Raw genomic sequence first — 18,996 nt, 5'->3', positions numbered from 1 at the left:
GCGTGGTTCTGGGCTGCATAACCAAACTGCGTTTCAGCCATGGCAGAGGTCCACCATGCTATAACTGGTTTTCACCCATTGCTTTCACTCTGGAGTTCAGTGTTTTCCTCTTCGTGGGGAAGTGGAGGGCTCAGCTCCTTGCAGGATCCCCAGCATTTGTGAGAGCTTCTTTCCAGTGCTGATCCATTTCATTTTGCCCAAAGTATTGAGGTGAGCAACCTTGAACTGTTCCCATCACGTCCCCTCTGGAGGCAGAAATCTGCCTCGTGGCTCCACAATTAAAATGGAAATGATTTGATTATGGGGCTTTGTTAGAAAAAATACCCGCCCCCCGTCAATGTTATTGAGGGTTCTATTTATGTATCAGGAGGCGCAAAACAAACTGGATCTATTTCTACAGTTTATAAATCTCGTCAGTAACAGCTTGAAGGACACAAGATCACAAAGCATTGCCTTCAATTGGAGACAGAGCAACCTGATTTCCAAAACCTTTGATTGACAGCTTGATTGACTGGACGTCAGGAAATGGACGGAGCAGTGGCTTTTTGTAGCAGAAGGCCATTTCCAAACCCTCAACAGCCTGCCACATGTTTACAAATCTTGGCAGCTCACTTCTGAGTACTGCAGCTCAGTCACACGCCCTCGCCTTTCTGATTTACAAGTCAGTTCCATTTATTTATTTTCTTGACTCTCTGCTGCTAGTGCAAGTGATTCATGGAGGCCTTTTGCCACTTAACACCAAGTTTGACTTTCCATAACTTGATCCATTTTTCTACAGTCCATCTGGCTCTTCCCTAAAGGATTAAAGCAGTGTGTAAAGTATGAGTTAGCAGCAGGAATTCTCAGCAACGGCCTCGTGGAATATGCAGATGTTTGACTCCCTGAAGCTGCAGCATTGCTGGGGAAAGTAATTCAGTTAGCATCCCATGCATGTGAAACTGGTTCTGCAGGGCCTGATGTGAGGAATGCCAATGAGGAAGTTGCTGAGAACAGTGGCCCCATGTCTAATGCTACATTAGGAATCTATTCTATTCCATTTTCTTTAACTTCTTATACCGCTCCCATCCAACAGTATCTGAGTGCCTGATCTCTGTCTAGCAGAGTAATTCCTCAGAATTACTGGGCTGAATCTCCCCTAGATCAGAAAAAGTGATTGAAATTTGTTACAGGTTCTTGGTGAAATGAAGAGGTAGACAGAGGAGGCGTCTGCAGCACAAAGGCCACCTCACAGCTAGGGGCTAATATGCACCCCTTGTTGTCAGTTCCAGCAAAGAGGCCAGTCTCTCCTCTTACTGATAGAGGGAGGGTCCCTCTGGGGCAGGGCAGGGACACATTGTCCGGGAGGTTTGCCCTGCAGAAGTTCGTGCTGCACCTGTTATGTGGATACAGCTTGGCCTGGGGCTCTCCACCCGCAGCTTTCACCACCCTGAAACCCCAATGTGGGGGCCAGTGGCACATTTGTGACTGGAAACTTTAATGTGCAGGCTGGAGGCAGCATGGACCTGGGCAAGGCAAGAAGAGCAGCATTATGGGCTGTTGTGAAATGGCACAGGACTCCAGCCAGGCTGGGATGTATGGGTGCCAGGCAGACACACAGAGCGCTCCAGGGACTCTACCTGTGTGTTCTCCCACGTCAGCTCTTGTGCCTATCGGTCTATAATATCTACCCCAATAAAAGATTCATGACCCACAGGCAGCACTGCTGGCTTTGCTTCTCTCCCATTTTGCCTTGACCTTTCTCTTCAGCTTCTCTGTACAGGAGCTGGGAAGGAGTGGCTTGCTGAGACCTGAGACTGCCCTGTGTTCACAGCTGTCTCAGGTCAACTCAGGGGGCAGGTTGGCTCCAAACTGGCATCGAGCCTCTGACTCCAAAAAGCAGTTCTCAGCTGAGCAGTGAATCTGGGGGGCACAAGATACAGGGCCGGTCTAAGGGAAGAGCAGCACAACTGAGTGCTCAGGGTCCTGTATACTCACAACTCACAGGCCAGGCCTGATCCCTCCCACCCCACTGTGAGCACTGGGGGGAAGTGGAGGTAACTCCCTGTCTGAGTCCCCTGCTCCAGATGCTGGAGGCCAAGCCTGGCTCAGACATTCTTCTCTGCCCCCTCTCCCATCACGATGGGCCAGGATTGTTCACACTGGTGCAGGGACAACATAGAATACCCCTCTCTGCTCCAGTTAATCCCTGCTGGCCCAGAGACGATCTGCCCTCCAGGTGGGATGCTGGCAGAGGCTGCTCCCTCGGGGATGTGCTGAATCAGTGCCTCTCTCCATCCCTCTGTGCAGACCTTTCTGCTTTCCACCACTGCTAGCTCCTCAGCTGGAGGGTCCCCAGAGGCCCTGAATTTAACTCGATCAGCTCAAATCAGATGGCCAAGCAGGCTAGTCCAGTGCTCAGCGTAAAGGACCAAGGAGCCAGGAAGGTCCTTGATTCCCCCAATGACTGTTCAAACAACATGAGCCAAGCAGAGCCCACAGGAAGAAACCACCCCCCAAAATAACATCCTTGCTCTGTAGCACAGAGCGGCCCCTCCACGGAGCCGCAGCTCCGGTAGTTGCCGACTCCACCGCCCTGCTCCCCATTCCAGGGAGAGGCAGGCGAGGTGCGTGTCCCGAGGCTGACGGTGCTCCTGATGAGCTAGGACAACGTGGCTCCCCCTCACTGCTCGACATCTCCCCAGCACCCCCATTCTGTCAGTCAAGAGCCTCAACGCACATCTCCCCACTGCGCATGCGGCCCATCCTCCCTGCCACAGGCTCAGCCAACGCAGGCATGGTCCCATTTCCTAGGTAAGATGCAGATCAGCCAGGTTCCTGTTATCGTTGCCTGAGGCTGGCTATGTCAGCTAGCCCAGTGTACACTCCAGGCCGATCACTGATCACAGCTTCCGCCTGGCTCTGCTCTGTGCCAGGTGTTTGTTTAAATGGGCTGGTCTGAGCTGATTCTGCCGCCCCTCCCCTGCTCTAGTTTCTGTTGCCATATTCCATGACGTCGCCCGGTTCCTTGGGGGGTTGTGCTCTTGTGTCACCTGGTGTCGTGTCGTAGTCTTGTCGGCCCTGGAAGCTTGGAGCCAGCCAGGCATCACGGCCCACCCTGGCCTAAGTGGGGGAGTTCCCTGGAAGCCAGTAGGGTTGTGCCTGCTTCACACTAGGAAGTGGGGCCTGCAGCTCCTTTGGGAAACGTCACCAGCTCCTGGGAGAACCCCAGGAAACCTGCGGGGGGAGAGGGGGTGGAAGAGGCGGATACATACTAGAGCCCCCCATCTCCTCTGAGATATGCAGCCCCATCCCCACGCCAGCCCGCTGTGGGAATTAGGGCTCAGGGTGGGTTGTCCCTGTGGGTAGAACAGGCCCTGCTCTCCGTTAGCCCTTCGTGGGCCAGCTACTTGTCTCCCATTCCAAGCACTTGGCTGCCTGCCTACTGTGCCCTATGTGGGGTGATTGGAAAGAGCCCTGAGAAGCCCCGTTGGTGAGGTCTCTCGACCACCTGATCAGATGCAAACTGACCTTGTCACCTGCCAATCTTATACAAGCTCCTGGGCACGCTGTGATCAGGTGACAGCAGCTTCTGCCTGCACAAATGTGCTCAATTATGCAGCACTAATGGCAAAACATACCTTGTGGTCTGAATCTTTAACCAGAGCAAGGGTTTACCTTTATCAGCAGTTAAAACATGAAACCACTCCCCAGGGGCAAAGTATCTCTCGCTTGCCATTGCCCTGTTACCCTAAGCTCCAAGTGCTCAGCCCAGCCAATCCACCCCTTCCTAGAAATCACAGGCTCTGATCCTTCCGTGGGTGCAGTTCCCCCTCTCCCCGGAGCTGCAGCTATTAGTGTGATGACATCACTGGGCCATGGCTGTATGTGAGGGTCAGATTATCAATACCTCTATATTTTACATGCACACATACCCAGTGTGCATGCGCTAACCAGGCATTTGTGCCAGCATAGGTCAGGCACCCACCTCGCCACATGCTGAGGGAAATGCCTGATCTTCACATGCACACCAAGCTAGTCACATATAGGCGTCTGGAGTGCCCAGCAGCCGGCATGTAATGACACGGGTCTAGCTCCTTCCCCGAGGGGGCACAATGGTCCAGTACAAAAGGCAATGGCCTGGGAGTTAGGAAACCTGGGCTCCAGTCCTGGCTGTGCCCCGGACACACTGTGACCCTCCCACAGTCACTTCTCTCTGTGTGCTTCAGCTTCCTGCCTGGCAAAGGGGCATGATGATACCAGCCCAGCTTTTGAAAGTGCTCAAAGAGCTATGAATTAAAAGTGCTAGGGAATGACTAATTCTTGTTATTAAACTCAGTGAGTGGCTTCTGAGCACTCCCAGCCATAACCATTCATCATCAGAGCCCTGGACAAGGGAAATATGTGACTCCTCTTTTTGTGCCCACATGTATGTTTCAAAACATATGTGTCGGGCCACAAAGACCCTTTCTGTGTGCTGCTGACAACCAGTGGTAAAGTTTGTGTATGGAAACAGACCAGCATAGGTCTCCCAAGGTATCCACCTTGCCCAAGGTGAGTGACATGGCCCCTGGTGTTCTCGGCACGAACCTGATTGCAACCTTCATGTGCTGTTCCAAACCATACAAGGCTATCTGATTGGCACTGCACCTGGCACTAATTTACTCCCCGTGGCCAGGCTTTGCAGCAGTTCTGCTCACAGGGCAGGTTCCTGGGCACAGTGCTTTACGCTGAGCTTCTCTTCAGAGGCCAGAGCTCTTTGGCTGTGGCAGAGTTTTGAGAGGGTCTGTCCTAGCTCCTGAGCTAACCGTGATCTGACGGGATGATGTCATGGCACAGAGCTTCCTGCCCCAAAGGCCAGAAAGGGCTGCAGCAGCCCTACACATGACAAACGAGCAGAGCAGGATGAGGCCTGGGTAGCTTTGACCAAGAGCAGCTGTGCTAGGTTGGGGTTGGTTTGGAGCCTCAGCCCTTGTCATTAACTGCACCTTTGGGCAAGCGGACCATGCCAGTAAACACATGACCACCTTCTTAAAGGGGTACTATCCACTGCAAATAGACCTACAATGGGCTTACTTTAGAAATCACCCAGCACATCCCGACATAGCTCTGTGATGGTGCTTGCCACACCAGCATGTCTACACTAGACTTTCTAATCAACCCCTCACCCTCAACTGCTGAACCAGGACCGGTGTAGCTCAGCTGCTGGTAGCAATGGCAGGCGGGCTCGGGCCAGCCTTTACCACCAGTTGTCTAACCTGGGCATAGATGATGGGGGGTTAGAACACTAGCTGCCAGGATCTTGTCTGCAATAAGGCTTCCATGACAAATCACTGGAAAGCTGGTCTGATGTATTAAAGTGCAGCAAAGGCCGACACGTCCCAGTCACCCCCCTGCCCCATTCCTCGCACCAGGGTAAGGGGAAGCCTGAAGCAGGTTCCCTGCCTGTGAAACCCACACCCAGCCTGGAGGCAACAGTGACAAGACCACCAGAAGTACCCTGTGGTCAAAGTCTTGAGGTGCCACACACCCATGGCAAAGCCCAATGCTTGGACACTGGCGTTGTGGGGAAGCAGTTGGAGAATGCTAGGGCATTCTGGATCATGGCAGGCCGATGGGCATGGCACTACCAAGTGCCCCATGTGACTGCACTTCCGTGTCCAATGCCACCACCACGAGCTGCTTCTGACAGTGGGGAAGAGATGCTCAGCCCAGCTCAGGTGCGTACGGCCTGGTTACACAGACGTTGGTGAGTATCCTGACAGGACTGCAGTGGCTCAGTACTGCCTGACTCCTTGCAGGGCTTGCAAAACTGCCCATGCACTCAGTCAGCTGAGCCTGAGCACGTGCATGAGCCTGACCTGCTCATCTGGCAGGCACAATGGCAGCAGCCGGGACGTCAGCAGCAGCCGGCTCGCTGGTTGGGGCGGGAAATGGAAGGAGGCATAATGAGGGTGCAGCACAGAAAAGGTAGCAGAGCGTGAAACCAATTTCACACTTTATTAGCCAATTCAGGTGTCAATTGCTCAAATCTGAAGTGAGTGATCCTGCCTCCTTCCCTCTTCCCTCTTGCTCCAAGCCCTCCCCTCGGAAGCATATTCCCTTGCTCTTAGCAGGGCCTGTGAGCAACCCAAGAGCCATGAAGAACATTCCCTGGTACTGCCCCTACGGCAAATTGCCTGCTCCAGGACAGCATTGTCCCAGAGCTCTGTGCTGCATGGGTCCAGAAGGCTGGCCATGATTGTGTAAGGTCTCCCTCTTCAAAATGCCATCTTGTGGTTTACCGCTGAGAGCAATGCCACCACTTGGCACAGACCCACCACCAGCACTTGGATGCCAGCTTGTCTCAGATTTACTTTATTAGACAATCTCCTGCCAGTGTTTAACCCTTCATGGAACGAGCGGGTGGTGCACCATCACCAGATTTACACAGCCCCCCACCCCACCCCACCCCAGAACAGCAGAAACACGGCAGCCAGCACCAGCAATTGCAACCCACCACTAGCATCCCCACCAGCCTGAAAAGCACAGTGCCAGCCATCATGCCACCCCCATGAATGCCAACAGTGCCACCAATGGGACAGCGAGAGCACCACCTACCAACAGCAGCACCGTGCCAACACCACCGCCCCTGCCACGAAGACACGTATTGCCACCAGTAACGGTGCTCACAAATGCCTGTATCACCCCAATGGCATCACTCCCAGTAGCACTGTCATTGCCCAGGTTCCCTGGAAACTGGGCCGTGTTTTCATTCCCAAGAGGCCAGGGCTTGGATCAAGCATTCTCACAGCACTTTTCTGGGCAGGGTCTAGCAGCTTCCGCAGGATTTAAGCTTTGATTTCTAAAGATGATTAAGTTCCTAGCCATCATGGAAGTTGGGAGAGAACCTTCCGAATATCAAGAGCAAAAAGAGGTCCAAGACAGCTGTGCACTGCCTTTATTAATTGCATTGTGTGTTGACTCTGAAGTCTAATGATGACAGCCCACATGCCAGCATTAATTATTTCCCTGCTCTCTATTTTAACAAAACACCCAGCTATTCTGGGGTTGTGGACAGGGTTTAGGATTGTGAGTGGGGTTTGGGTAGAGTCCCATCATGCCTTCTCCAGCCCTTGAATGAAGCCAAGTAACTGACAGCAGCCAACCATGGAGAATGCATGCAGCTGAGGATGCTGTTTCAGCAATGAAAAACAGGCTTGGAACTTTCTTGAAATATATTTCCCTTCCATTTTCAATGATTTGGTGTCTGAAGATTAACAAGGCTCCCTGGATTTAGGCTCTGCAGGAGAGATGCTGCAGTGGACTTTCCCTGATGCCTGATGCTTTTCCTGGACTCCCTGACCTGAAGCAGCAGGACAGATCAAAGTCAGGGGAGAAGTCCTTCCTGGCCCACGATTGATGCAAACAAATCCGAAGAGCCTTTTCCGCTGGAAGATGTAATTAGCAGGGCCCTGGGTCAGCCCTGCACCAGCCTAGCGACTCTGTCAGTGGGAACAAGCACACCAATAACAGGGACAGCAGGAACTGTGCACAAGGAGCGCTGATATTTAATTAATTAATTTATTAATTGCAGATCAGATATACTGCATCCCTGAAACACTACAAAGGGGGAGCCATGCTTCCCTGTGAACACTGCATGTGGGTGGAGTGGGACGTTTTTCACCCTTTCTCTGCTCCCACATTCAAATGGAGATGAGGGGATGGACTTTTTTGCCTTTCCCTAGAGCCCAGAGTTGATGGGGAGGCAGTGTGGTTAATGGATGGGGCACTGGACTGGGAGTCAGGAGACCTCCATTTCATTGCTAGGTCTGCCATTAAATCATTATGTGACCCTGGCCAAGTCCCTGCCCCTTTCTGTGCCTGATTCCTCTCCTCTCCTTTGTGCAAACTGTCTCTTCAGACAGTAAGCCCTTTGGGGCAGGAACTGTCTCTTACCGGGGTCTGTATGGTGTCTAGTGCATGGAGGCCCGGAGCTCCGTCGGGGTCTCTAGGCACTATGGCAACACAGATAACAATAGGACTAATGATGTGGTTGAGGAGATGGAGAGGGCCTAGCGTTGTGAGCACAGGAACAGGAGCCAGGAACTCCAGACTTCTAATCAAGATTCTGCTACTGACCCCTTGCGTAGCCTGGGGTGAGTCATTTCACTGTTCTCATCTGGGAACTGGGAATGATGATACTTAATATCCTACCTCTCTGAGAGGCTCTCGGAGTTAATGAGCATGACAAATATTATTATTAAGTGCAAGGAGCTAGGGAACACGTCCCTCTGCTTTCTTGCCCTTACCCACTGGAGTCTCCATCATGCCCTGGCCCTGCGTATGCCCCTCAGGACACCAGGTCTGATGAGGAGCTGGGGGAGGCTGTTTCTCTGCAAGGGAGCAGCTGTGGCCAACAGGGTGTCATGACAGCTCCATGCCTTGTAGCTGCCTCTGTGTCCCCTGTTGCAAACTGCTTGGCTCCTTCCTCCTTGTTTGCAGTCTGTTGTCATTACAAGAGGAATCAGAGCTGGAGGAACACGCGTGACAGCGAGATGAGGGGGGGGAGGCAGGAAGGGAGCTGCTGGTTTACAAATCAGCCGGGAATGTTGAGTTAATGTGCTGCCTGGCCGCGGGCCAGTGCATCAGCATTTACAGCCTGTGCTGGGGGTGCAGAGCTTCCCTTGCATCCTAATACCATAATTACCACAGCTGCGCTGCTGGCCCACAGACACGCTCCCAGATTCGCTGGCCAGCCGGCCGGCAGTGCAGACATGGGCACCTCATGGAAGGGCCTTCTCTGGGTGGAGCTGAATGGTGAAGCTCTGAGGGGATCTGCCCCACCCTGTCTCCCCAAACTTGCAGCCAAGATGGAGCAGCCAAGTGGTGGGTGACTCTCCTGGGGCTGGTGAGCTCCCTCTTGCAGAGGGCTCAGTCTGGGACGGGCCTGGATACCTCTTCACAGAAGAAGATGGGGAAGGGTGAGGGGCTCTCTGCTGCCGCTGGTGCAGTGGGGAGCAGGGAATGTTCATATATGGGCTCAGATAGGAGCCGTCAGTTTGGCTTTCCAAAGCTACAGCCCATTAAGGCAGACACGTTTGGGGGGGGGTTCAAGCCCTAATTCTGAGACTTGCTTTCTGTGCTGCTGTCCGAAAGGGTTCCCCTGGACATGGGCAGCGCCATCGGAGGCCCTTGCATTGTATCCTAGCGACAGGTTCCCTTTTTCTGGGCCCACAGCTTGGCACATAGCTTGCTTATAGCCCAGCTGGTGCGGATCAGTCAAAGCAGCGTGTGGGGAAGATGGAGCCCCTCTCCTCCCCAGCTCTGTCTTGGCCCTGCTGTGCCGCTCTGCCGTTGGCACAGTGAATAACCCTGGCCCAGATCCTGCTGGGGAAGCAGAATAGAGTTTTGTCTGCCCACCCGCTGGGGCTGGGGAGTTACCCAGAGAGCTGCCCTTTCTCTCCCTGGTTAGAATTGTGCTGAAGGCAAATAAGGGTTTCCAATGGCTGCGGGGTGGACAGATCATGACTTGAGTGAGGCTCCCTTGCTGAAAGCTGTCCCAGCTTGGAACCTAAAGGAGGCGCGATAGGCAATCATCCCTTTGGGCAGTAATAATGTGACCCAGGAAAATCAGCTACTCTAGCTGGTGTGGGATTGACATGAGGAGTTTATAGCAAAGGGGACTGGCAGGAGCTCTGTCCCGACGTTGTGTTCGCTCTGGGAAGCAGCATAGCCTAAAGAGGATCTGACACCCAAATCCCCAGGACAGCCTCTGCCTTCAGCCACACGTGGTCACTTGTGCAGCTGGCTGGGCTGTGGGATGCCAACCTGGCCCCTACTTGCCTTCACCTGAGGCCTCTCTGGGAGCAGCCTTTTCCTGTGGTCAGGAATGGGACCCAAAGGGGTTCTCCAGAGAGAGTGGGAGAAGGAGGGTAGGGGGAAGGGAATGAGTGACTGACAGAGTGTGACAGAGGGATAAACCTGGATACAGTTATATGCTGCTTCCCCCTGTCCAACACCCCTGTGACTGTGTCTTCTATCTGCGTTAAAGAGGGATGGGACTAGCCTGGCCAGGACAGAGGGCTGCAGAGCTGGCATAGAGGCCTGGCAGAGTGGGAGGTTGCAGGTCAGGATGAGGTGATCACTACCCTCCAGGATTGTTCTGGAGTCTCCAGGGATTACAGATTAATCTTTAATTAAAGATTATGTCAGAAACCTCCCAGAATACAGCCAGCCAAAACTGGCAACACTATGACTCAGCAGAGCTGAGCTGGGCCATTCCTCTGACGTGGGTGAGGGGTGAAAGAATTCGTGGGGTTCCCGCAACCTTGCTACACCCTTGAACTAGATACAGACCCCAGGCTGAGCGGAGCATGATCGTTTAGCTGATTTAGCTGTGACCTTGCAGAGCTGGAGGTCTGTGGAAGACCCCAGCCACAAGAGGGGGGAAAGCAAAGAGTGGGGAAGGATGTTTACCCACCCTTGTTGTGACCTTGCACATGAGCAAGACTCAGAAAACTTCTCAGAGCCAAGGCCTCAACAGATGCACCTAACTGAAGAAGGAGATTCCTAACCTTGTCCTGAGTTCACTTACTGAGCTAACAAGTTGGGTCAGGCACCCTCCCCCTTCGCTCACTCCCAGCCGCAAACAACATGTTCCAGTCATGGGGCCAGAGCATTCCTGCTGGAAGGGTATGTCCTTGCCAGGCTATTTAAAGGTATGCAGGCTGCCCTTTATTCTTCCACATACTTATGCTGTAAGAGGCCTGTACCACACGCCTGGCTGAGAGGAAGCAGCCCCAGGGTCAGGGCAGTGCTGATTGGGAGGGGCTGGTGCCAAACACAGCATGAGAGGGCTGCCATGAGGGGTCCGTTAGGCCTTCAGTGCCCATTTGCCCAACCCTTGCTGTGTAACAGCAAGATCTCCCCACGAGCAGCACTGCAGGGAAATGCAGCAAAACCCTTGCTTACGTTCAAGTAGGGTCTGGGCCTCACACCTGAGGGCTCTGTCCTGTCCTTGCAGGGAGTGGATTCAGCGATCAAAGCAGCCTGTCCATCTCTGCTTGCTGACTTGTCGTAGTAATTACCCTGCTGGCCAAGAACACACCGGGGACTAGGCTGTTGCAGCGTCTTTTAGACACTTCTAGGGAGCGCCAAGGAAGCAACATGCAATATGGCTGAGCAATGATCCCTGGACCAGCCTTAGGCCCATGCCAAGCAAACAGCTGTTTGGGGGCATCACCCATGGGCCTTCAGCCACTCACCGTCTGAGGTTTTGCTTGGAGCACTGCCCCTTTCCCACTGGGATGGGATGGGGAGCAGCAGGCCTCAGTCCTGCCCTGTTGCTGAGTGGGTCACCCCTGGGGAAGGGGAGCCGACTGCAGCAGGCCCCACCCTAAAGTCTGGGTGTTGTCCCTGGCCAGCAATGGGGGCAACATTCTGGGGTGATAATGGCTGCCGGGGCCTGGATAAGTGAAATGTCACTGGCGTGAGAAAAGGAATCTAGCGCCCGCGCCCCCTCCCCCAGATCTCATCCTTGCACTCAGCATGGGTGGCTGGGCCGTGGGAAATACATTCCTGAGTCTGTTCTAGCTCAGCCCAGCCGAAGGCCCAGCTATCGCCTGAACAGCAGCTCAGCATGTGGCCAGCATAAACCGCTTACTGGGATTTGCAGTGGGCTGTTTCCTTCACATCTGCATTGGCCTGCTCAGCCTGCTTGCAAGTGCTGTGCCCAGGCACTAGATGGGGATCCTTCCAGCCTCCAGGCTATGCGAAGGAGACAGTGACTTGCAGCCTGAAGGACCCCCACAGGCTCTACATGCTAGGATCAGCGTTTCTCAAATGCAGGTCCCACTGTGGCCACATGCAGCCACCTGAGGCTTTTCTTGCGGCCAAAGCCTCCTGGGCGGTGATGGGGGGGAGGGGCAAAGCAGCAGCCCCTCCCCAGCGGCTACCAGCAAAGGTTGGCCCTGCCCCCTCTGGAGATACAAACACTGGAGGGGCAGGCAGCCAGTGAGTTCCCCACCTTCCTGGGGGCAGTGGGGTTGGGCTTCAGCCTAGGGGTGGCAGGTGGCAGGCTCCAGCTGCGGCGCTTCAGGCTCCATTCCCCAGCCACGCAGTGGCAGGCTCTGGCCCCAAGCTCAACCCCCCCCCGTTACCCCTGGCCCCCGCTGCCTCCCCTAGTGCCCCATCACCCCTGGCTCCTGTTGCCTCCATCCTCACCTCCCCATCAGGGCTGAATTTTCCCCAGGCTTGCTGAGGCTGTTTGTTATTGTGTGTTTGTTAATATCACTTTTCAAAGCAGACGTAAAAAAAAAAAAGCAAAGGAAAAAAGCAAAAGAAACTACAAGAGAAAAAGACAAGAATGTTCAAAGCACCTTATTTGTGTTTCTGTTCTGTTTAGGTCCAGTAAAGAATAGAGACAATTGTACATTATTTTGATTATTCAGTCTGTAAAAAAAACCCTACATAAATAAATTACAATGATTTGGACATGGATATGTGCATATTTATTTGTTTTTCATAAAGCTATTTAAGCATTTTAGGAAAAATTGTCAACGCAGCCCCCAGCAAGAGTTGGTGGCCACACTCTGAGGCCACCAAAATTTTTGTTGTGTGAGCCCCGCTATGTGCAAGAATCACTTCACTCAGTGCTAAACTGCAGCCACTTCTGGACGGGGACAGGGCAGTCATTTCACACTCATAAAAGCTCATGCAAAGGTGGAGTAAGAAAATGTTGTAACTCTGCAGCCAGGCCTCATGTCTCCCCAGCTTTCACCCCGATCAGACCGGAACTTGCTCTGGGGTGCCGTGAGCAAAGAGCATGGCAGCATTTCTATAGCACTTCCCCTCCCCAAAGGGGCTCAGGAGTCTGAGTTCCAGAGGAGCAGGACTTGTTTGAGTTGGCGTTTCTCATAATTGCTTGTGTTGGTTGCTCTGCTGATTGTGTTTGAGCCCCCCACCGAGTTGGCAGGAAGACCGCTTGGGAGGGAAATCCAACCTGATTTGATTTGATTAGAATGAAGCGGAAGAATCCAGAGGAGCCATCAGCAGCTCCCTGAAGGTCTGAGCCCCACTGCCCTGATGCATAAGCAATGGAGGGCATTGTTCCAAGGAGAGGGGATGGAGGCGCACGCAAGGGACACCATCATGTGGAGCTGCCCTGGGATAGCAGTGGTTGGAAATGTTAAGAGACAAGGCCCTGGGGTGAGACAAGCAGGATGGGGCCCTGTCCATTGGCAGCATCAGGCCCATTCTAGTTAACTAACTGGATTGGCAGGCAGCTTGGTGGGGTAGGAAGATGAGTGACACTTTCACGGTGATTGTCAGACCTCGCTGTGTTCTCCCCCAGCCCCTGTGTTCCCATGGGTATCCAGCAAAGGGCAAACCAGTGTCAGGCAGGGCCCACAGCAGTCTGGGACCCTGTGTTCTGGGCTAAACGCACATTCCACTTCCCCTACAGTCTCCCCATGGCCCCAACCCACCTTGTCCAGAGACCCCCCCACCCTTGTACATCCTCACTTTCCCTTGGTACCGGCAGCCCCCTGCCCTACTCTCTCCCCAACAGACACCTCGACAGACGCCTCCATGCTCTTGCCCACCTTCTCATGTGTCCAATTCCATGCTGACAGCCCCATAAATTCAGACCTTTCTCACTCATCCTCCCTGGCTCCCAGAGTACTCCTGGACCCAGCCCCCACTGACAGATACACCACAACTGTGTACACCCCAAACCTACCCATACCTATACACTTCACCCCATTCCCAGCCTCCATTCCCATATTCACCCACCACCCATGTACCCTGCAGCCAGTGAGAGTCTGCAAGAAACTTGGCCTGAGCGATTTATAATGTTGGGCCAGCAGTGGCCAGCTCTCCAAAGGGGATGCAATTCCTGCTAGGCCACTCCATTGACAGGACTGGCAGTGTGGCTGGGGGCTGGGCTCGCCTGGACCTTTAAAGTGCTAATGAAACCTCCTGCTGCGGGATAGAGACAGCAGCATCCCACCCTCCCAGCAAATAAAGGGGAACTCCTCCCCACAGCCCTATTGCGGCCTCGCCCCACTCACATCAATGGTGCTTCAGATGAAAGGAGCACTGTTGACAAAGGTGGGTGAAACCCAAACACCATTATACTCCTGCTGAGGGAATGATGATTCCAGTTGTGTATACAGATGTTAATAGGACTCTAACTGCAGACTGGATTCTTCCCCTTCCCTTCCGGCCATGCCTAAAGGGATCTACTCACTGTCTCTGTAAATACAGTACAGACTCTGGTGACAGTGCTTCACCCATCCCTGGAATGCAGCCATCTCTGGAGTGAAAAGCAACTGCTCTTGCCAGTGAAAAGTCTGTCATAGCTGGTAGCTGTGAGCCCACAGCTGGATCAGGGTCACCTTCCCTTTTGGGGGACATAGGAGTGTCTGCCCCGGAGGGGAGCCCAAAGAGGAATTTTAGGTGTACTGCCTCTGCCATGGACAGTGTCCAAATCTCTGGCAGTACATTCAGGAGGAGGGTGTGACGTTGCACTCCATATGATTTTATGAAAATATGCTAATGAGGATGAATATAATGTAACTGGAATATGTTTCACGCAAAAGGTCTCTTGGAAGGTATCATTACAAATCTTATAATCGACTCAGTGTGGTCATCCTATTTGTATAAATGTATCAGTGGGCAGCAATGCTACACAGACAGTCAGGGCAGGAAGTGAAGGAGACTATCGCTCCAAAATGAGATGCCAGGGGAGCTTGTGGTAGGTAGGATATACTCCGGCCCAGATTGGGATTGACTGGGACACCAGAGCCAGCATGCATAATCTTGCCAAAAGTGCCACAGAGGCTTTGATGGGAAATGGTCAGGAGTCTGGCTTTATATCTCATGGACAGGGGAAGGAAACATGGTCCTGCCAGGGCTACCCTCCTCACACTCTGTATAAACAGCACAACCTTCCTGCGAATGTGCTGAGTGATGAGAAGCAGAGGCCAGGGCCCTGCAAAGTGCTAACTTCTGCTAGCTTCTTGCTCTGCTGCAGAAGCTGGAGGAGATCAGCAGCTTTGTTACTGGTCCCATTGCAATGTGAGTCAGCGACTGGCTTTGCTGGGTGAACCCCTTTTCCCCCATGCGAGGGGGCTGTAACAGATCTGACAGCACCCCATCTCACCAAGTTTCAGGATTCCCATCTGAAGCAGTCCCATGGTTCCTGTGCAGCAGCATCCCATTGGGCTCTCCCAGGAGAGCCTACCAGCTAGTCATGATGCTTCAGGCAAGGCCCAGCCCAGTGGATGGCTTAGGCTTGCTGTGTAAGACGCCACACAAGACATACCAAATCATTGCCTGCTGGGCAGTCATTCCTGTTTGTTCCCTGTGTGTTTGCCTTCCTGCCAGTTAGCAGAAATAGTAGCAGGCCTAAGGCTTGGGCTCCACCTAAAACTTGTACCGGCCTAGCTGCGTCTGCTGCTCACGGCAGCATAGCTGCACAGCCTAAACCCTCAGTATAGCTGCATCCTGGAAGAGGGGGTCTGTCAGCACAGTTAATGGCGTTCAGGGAACTGGGGTCCCCAGTGCACCGTGCTTACATTAGGGGGCTAGGCCAGCGAAGCTATACCAGCACAGCTACTGTAGTGCACACACAGCCTCATGGGAATCCGTTAACAAATCCAGGGCCTCCCGCGGGCACGACACTGCCCCCGACTGAGCCACTGAGCTCTGCAGGGCTAGACCTCCAATCCCCTGGCTCCAGCATCTGGCACTGACTGGCCTCTGCTGGCAGACTCAGCAGAGCAGCTGTGGGTCAAACAGGCCATGGCGAGTGAGCTGCACCCTCAGCCCTGGAGGAGTTCCCTTTCGACACATTACTGCAGGCCTGAGCTGGGGAATCTTGCCCTGCTGTAGTCCAGCCTGTACCTGTTCTTGGGATCATAGAGGCCTTCAGGCTCCAGGGCTGCTGCCTTGCACAAATCACATCCGTCGGCCATGTTGCTGAGTTGGCCAGAAGTGATCATTTGAGATAGGTGACAGGCATGCCCTTTGCTGAGGAGGAGCACACTGTGGCAACCTACTGTCCACCTGGATCCTGTGCCTTGAAGCTGCAGGAGTGCCCACCACATAGACACCACCTGCCCAGCCTGAGCGCAGATAGAGGGGCTTATGTTTTATCCATCAAAATAAATATAGACGTATAAAATACCACTTTACTGTAAACCCTCTGAATATGATGTGTGTGTGTGTGTAAGGGGTGGACACTAGCAACAAATGGACATAAGGGACTGAACCACATACCCCCTGTGCAGCCCCATCCTGGGCTGAGGTGTCTGGATGTCACGTACCTTGGACACGTCTGAGCTTTTGGTCTCATGCTTTGGCGGCATTTATCTAGCTTGTCACTGGGCTGAACTGGATATTGAGCATGCCTTTGTCAGAGTGGACATCTGCATTAGCAGTCAGGTACCCGGAGCTGTCTCACAGCCATCAGCTGTACTGCTTTCCCCCGGGTGCCGTGGCTGCAGCTGGCGGGTGCATGGGTGTCATCTGCTCTGTGCCCTGCAGCCAGCATCTCAAAGAACCCCAGAATTATGAACATACCTGTAGGGTGCACACACACACCTGCGGCGCCCACCCACGGCTGGCATACATTGGCTGCCTGTGTTGATAGACCGCTGCACAAAACACATGCTTGCCCTGCAGGCAGGCCAGCCACGTCTGCAGGCTGCAGCCTCACCCAGACACAGCTCAGCCTTCCTCTTCCTTGCGTAGGGCCCTGGAGCATCAGGCTGGCTGGTAGCAAGAGGAGAGAAGTTTGCATGGGCTGAGCATTTTATTTGCTTTGCAGGGGCTTGAGAGGAGGACCTCAGCCTATTTTCATGCCCAACAGGCTGAAAGCCGAGGCTTTCAGCATTTATAATATATAACTTGGGATCGATTTTTCCAGCCCAGCATTTTTAAATAGAAACAGCATGTTCTGAGTGCCTGGAGTCTAGCTCCAGTAGTGCCCCACAGACCTCCCCTCCTTCTCCTCCCCTCCCCCAAGGCTGGTTCATCTCTCTGCTGCATTGTTCAGCTTTGCTTCCCAAGGCCGTGCCCATCCTGCTGTGTGGGGCAGTGGGCCTGGCATAGTTGTAAGCCAGCCTGGCGCCTCATAACCCTTCATGCCTGCACAGAATGTTACAAATATTCCCCAGTTACTCCTCACAGCCTCCCCAGCTAGGTACACTGAGGGGATGGCATGAGGCTGCTGAGGGAGGAGTGTCAGAGCCAGGATTAGAACTCAGGAGCGCTGGCTCCCAGGTCTGTGCTCAGACCACATCTTTCTCTGTAGGTCCCACCTAGGCCTCATGGTCCATTTGGAGCCTGTCCCTCAGGAGCACTCTATGGTAGCCACTGCTCCTCACAATCCCCATCTCTCTTTTCCACGACCATTTCTTTGGGCTGGAGATGCTGCTGCTACAGGCAATTGTGTTGTTTCTAAATAGCTCTTCCCCTCCATGGGTGAAGAACAGGGATGTCTTCTCTTGGAGGCTTGCAGGCCTATTGCTTCCACACATCCTACCTTTAAGGGCAGCATGCTTCCAGTTGTGGAGAACCTGCTGGTTCTTGCCTTTGGAGCCAGTCAGCACCACTACTCTGGGCTTGTCTACACTTACATGTTATAGCGCTCTAACTTGCTGGCTCACGGGGGTGAAAAATCACAAGCAAGTGCAGCAAGTCTGAGCGCTTTAAAGTGCTAGTGTAGACAGGCTCCGAGCACTGGGACCCGGGCTCCCAGCACTCGGAGCTAATCCCCTCATGGAGGTGGAATAACAACCACACTCGCGCTTCAAAGCGCTGCTGCGGGAGCGTTCCCACAACAGTGCTTTGAAGCTTCCAGTGTAGCCATGTTAGCTGGAGCAGGCCACCATCAAGTGACACAAAAGACTCCCTTCCCCCACGCACTGCCTGCTTCTGCCAGTGCTGGACATGAGCCACACAGATGGAATTAGTCATATCTCCTATTTATAAGGAGACACGGAGATCCATTCGCCCACCTGTGAAATGCAGCCACCTCTGGGGTAGGGCCTGGCAGCTCTTTAACAGGGCCCAGGAGCTCTACACAACAGCTTGGCACAAGGAGTGAAGACCAAGCCTTTACTCAGTAGAACTGGCAGGGAAGCTGTCGTAACCACCTTCAGTGCAATTTGGCTGCCAAGCCAATCTTAGAGCTTGAACAATAACGGAAAGGACCCTGAGTCTGATCTAAGATCAGTCCCGAGTGCCCTGGGATCTGTCAGGCCCTCAGCTTCACAATGCAAGGGAAAGGTTGCAGCACCATGCCCTGCCACCACAACAGAATTCTGCTTGAGAACTGAGTCCCTTAGGGCCCCTTTCTGTGTCTCCCATCCAAGCACCAACCAGACCTGCCGTGGCTTAGCACGCAGTATCGCAGTGGAACACCAAGCCTCGCAGGCAGTGGGACATGGGATGGCAGAGCCTCCTCTACAAACTGCTGTCCGTCCCCACTGACTTCTCAAGCCAAATGTTTGCTCTGGAGGCTCTGCTCTTTCAGAGCTGAGGCAGATCCGGGAATTCAGCAGCCGGATGGCACAGCTGTGCCATCTAGTGGCCACACTATGAATACGCAGTGGGACACAGGGTGCACTGGGACCTCTGTAACACAGATGTGTCACAGGCCACTAAAGAATTCCTGTCATCAGCCACAGAGAGCAAGAGCCTCACAGCCCTTTCTAACCATGGCATGAGCATTTCTTACCCTGCATGCTTCCAGTACTCCAGCCCTTGTGATGATAATGTACGAACAGTCTGAAACATCCCCATCAGTACAGCTGTGCTGCCCTCCAGCTCAAGAATCCCAGGCAATTGAGTCCTGTCATGGCGACGTGGAGGTGATGTGTCGGGGGTGTCTGTGCCATGTTAGCACTGCCATTGCCCACATGCCCGCCCTACCCACTGCTGGAGTGCAAAGAATGATGGTTCCCCCTTCACCCACAGTAACTATCACTTAGCAGCTCAGTAGTATTTCCCCCCCCCCCCCAAGTACAGTGC

Source organism: Lepidochelys kempii, chromosome 8 (assembly GCF_965140265.1).
Source record: "Lepidochelys kempii isolate rLepKem1 chromosome 8, rLepKem1.hap2, whole genome shotgun sequence".
Taxonomy (NCBI): Eukaryota; Metazoa; Chordata; order Testudines; family Cheloniidae; genus Lepidochelys; species Lepidochelys kempii.
This window is presented reverse-complemented; position numbering follows the sequence as displayed.